A 3,740-nucleotide genomic window follows, 5' to 3' on the forward strand; every position below is an offset into this window, starting at 1 on the left:
AATGAATATTGAAATTGAAGTCTCCCATTATATTAAAATATGAATCGTTTTGAATTGAAATGAATCTTTAAAATTATAAAAATGGTCTGTCGAGTATCCGTGCCAGGATCTTATAAAATGTGGTAAATCTTAGTAAAGGATTCATCAAGGGACAATGCAAGAACTCGAACGCATTGTCATGGTAGGGTGGGTACAGAAGAGAGGGGCAATCAACACCTAGGTTCTCTCTAAATAGAAATGGTTCAGTAGGGCTTTTATTTGGCGTGTCGGCGCTATCAGTATTTCAGTTTACTTTGTTTTTGTATAATCACTTATAGTTTCCCGTAAAGTGCTCTATTTAAATGTAGTGGAGTACGATAGTACAATTAGGTGAGGAAGAACCCCGACCATCCGGCGAGCTAGACCCGAGCCTAGCAAGAGTGCACACGACCAACCCTATTTGTACGCCGTCCTTAAGTTCAGTCATAGTCATCTGCTGATATCAAGGGCCTATATATCTGTTTACATATATATATATATAAACTTTGGTACACTACACATTTATGGCGCCCAACGTGGGGCCAGGCAACTACACATTTATGGCGCCCAACGTGGGGCCAGGCAACTTGCCTTAGAATCTAAAACCAATTCAGAGCCGATATTAAAATTTGGATGTATAGTGTCTTACTATATAGGCCGTTTATTTTCATAAGACAAGAAAATCTTGCCTTGGTCCTACAAGCTCAACCGGTAATACATCAAAATTTCAGCGACACATTTTCTTTTGCAAAATATTGCATAAAGGTTAAAGATTTCAAAATTTATACTTAGACTCGGTTTTCGGATTTAGCAACTGCAATTCATTTGATCCGGATTGGTTGACCAAAACAGACCTATGGTATCGAATTGTGAGTATCAGAGACAGTTATGCAATACCATACAGTGATCAGAATAAACAGGAATTGTTTTAGGATTTTGCGGTTCCAGTTCATTTCATTTTGGATTGACCGACCAAAGCAAACCTGCTTTTTCACTTTAGGCATCTTGAGTTATTCGGATTTACAATTTTATATTGCCAAATCGCGATAGTTGTCCAATGATTCAGCGCACGAGGTCATTAACCTATAAATAGTCCATATTAACGAATATAGAAAAGCCTACTGAAACCAAATAGATATTTTGTAAGTATTCGGGCATGTGGGAAAGACAGACCTTATTATTACAATTAATACCTTCTTATATAATTTTTTTTATTAGTTTTTCTTTAATTCCTTAAATATTGTCTGATATACAATGGCTGTAAGGCGAAGTACAGATGATATAACAACTGCTTTGCAGGAAGCAGAACCATTTTGTGGAATTTGCAACGAAGTATTGGGAACTAGTGAGATTATAGCCAACACCCCGTGTAGACACAAATTCCATAAACTTTGTATCTTGGAACAGATTATGACAAACCCAAACTGTCCCACCTGTTCATTAGATTGTTCTTCTCTGGCACTAACATTCTCTAACAACACGTTGTTAGCCGAGCTTAACGCCGAAGGAACACGTCCAACTAGGGCTAACGAATCTTTTAGCACAATAGACGGAACGTCTAATCGACCTAAAAAGGGCCAAAAGTTTATTAGAAGGGGTATGAATACGAGATCAACTCAACGATCCCGGTTAGATCGCTCACCAACAGAAACTGAAACCACCAACACAACCCTTCCAATAACCACTCAAGTGGAAATCGCTAACTACGTCCAGTCTGCTAAAAGCATTCAACAGGCTCAGTTAATGGAACAACTAACTTCATTTTTAAGCAAAACAATTGAATCTTCGATTCAAAATCAATTAGCGTCACTCCAGTTGACACAACCAGAACATATCACACCCGATGTTTACGGTGACAATAACATTAACCAAAAAAATAACGTGGGTATCGGTCAAGCACGAGATAGTCACGCAGAAGTTCTTTTAGATTTTTCAAGAGCGAGTGCAAATCGAAGTAATTTGAGCTCACACGTAGCACCAGCAAAAGTTTCCAGTATAATGCAGAATTGGCGCATTAAATTCGATGGTTCAAAAACATGCATGAGGATGGATGAGTTCATTTATCGAGTACGTTCTCTAACGCAACAAAATCTTTATAACAATTATCAATTGCTTTGTGATCACTTGTATCTTTTATTCGCGGGAAAAGCTAGTGATTGGTACTGGAAATTCCATCGAACTTATCCAAACTTTAATTGGGATACGTTTTGTATAGAGTTTAGACGAAGATTTGAAGATGTTGAGACCGACTATGATATCTGGGAAAAGATTAGGAAACGTCGTCAGGGCGAAAACGAATCCTTCGATGACTTTCAATATGCTATCGAAGATCTCGTGGATAGGCTTCAAAATTCGGTTACAGAAGAAGATGTTGTGAATCTACTTATTAGAAATTCCAAGCCCACTCTTCACCACGAGCTTCTTCACTTAAAGATTGCCAACAGATCGCTATTACGACGAGAGGTACGTAAGCACGAGCAGTTTATAACGAGATAAAATCGGTCAAGCAAAGGACTCTTCGCTCATACGTATTGGAATTGTCAGGTCCAGACGATAGCGAGCAGCTATTCGATGACTTGGTCGAGCATAATGAAGTGTGTCAAATACAACGTCGTACTTCACAGACAGTTCCAACTTGCTGGAACTGTGACAACAAAGGTCATAAATTTGACGATTGTGTAGGTCCTCGTAAGATCTTTTGCTACGGGTGTGGAACAAAAGATACTTACAAGCCGGTATGTCCCAAATGTAACCCTCCGGGAAACCTGCAGAAGGATGTGTTAAACAACAACAAGCAGACACATCCTTAGAAAAAAGTTTGCAAGAATCACCTACTAGTTTAACGAACGAACAAAGTTTAAGGAAGCCTAAGATCAGCTCACAAACAGTAGAGGAAACTCTGCCTACGGCATATCATTATTCATTTACTCCTTTACCTGAAAGGGAAGCAAATTATAGTACAGCGCGTAAGAAAATTTTTGATAAGATAGATAGTTAAATTTGTAAGAAAGCCCAAACGTTCAACTAAACGTTTAAGACAATTTTGGAAGATGGTTCGCAAGAATAAGAACAAGTTTGTTTCAGCTATATTTCTTAGTTCGGATAACAGGCTGTATACCAATGTCACCATTGAAGGCAGTGTATACGTAGCTTTGTTGGATTCGGGGCCACAATCAGTTGTATTGGAGGCTCAGCCGCGAAAGAAATGTTGGCGCATTGCAAGATTAAAAAGTGTTCAGGAGCAATACGTACGGCTAACGATACTGAAAGTAAGGTTATAGGCAAGCTGGTAACACAAATTAATTACCGTGGATGCACGGCAGACCTAGAAATGTTTCTTATTCCTGAACTCAAGCAAGACGTCTATTTGGGGATAGACTTCTGGCAAAAATTTGGACTTTTAGATAAAATCAAACACACTGCAGAGGTATCTGAATTAGATGTTGGAGGTACGGATGACGTCGAAGAACCACCGAACCTACATAAATTGACAGCAGACGAGAGAATTCGCTTAGATAAAGTGATAGGTTGTTTTCCATCTTTCGCTACTGAAGGATTAGGCCGTACCAGTTTAGTCACACACTCTATAGATGTTGGAGCAGCTATTCCCGTAAAGCAACGACATTGGCCGGTATCACCAGCCATTGAGAAATTGATGTTTGCCGAGGTGGACAATATGCTTGCGCCCGATGTTATAGAGGAGTCGACTAGTCCTTGGAGCA

The 3,740-nt window shown here is 39.2% G+C and overlaps 1 long non-coding RNA gene across 1 annotated transcript; it reads right to left on the reverse strand.

The window, feature by feature from the left end:
• Positions 1-1,236: 1,236 nt before the first annotated feature.
• LOC117194070 lies at positions 1,237-1,848 on the reverse strand. Its single transcript, XR_004474736.1, has 2 exons — positions 1,661-1,848; positions 1,237-1,585 (listed from the first exon to the last, which is right to left on the reverse strand). It is a non-coding gene; the product is annotated as an uncharacterized LOC117194070 (long non-coding RNA).
• Positions 1,849-3,740: the final 1,892 nt, after the last annotated feature.

This window comes from Drosophila miranda (assembly GCF_003369915.1).
Source record: "Drosophila miranda strain MSH22 chromosome Y unlocalized genomic scaffold, D.miranda_PacBio2.1 Contig_Y2_pilon, whole genome shotgun sequence".
Lineage (NCBI taxonomy): Eukaryota > Metazoa > Arthropoda > Insecta > Diptera > Drosophilidae > Drosophila > Drosophila miranda.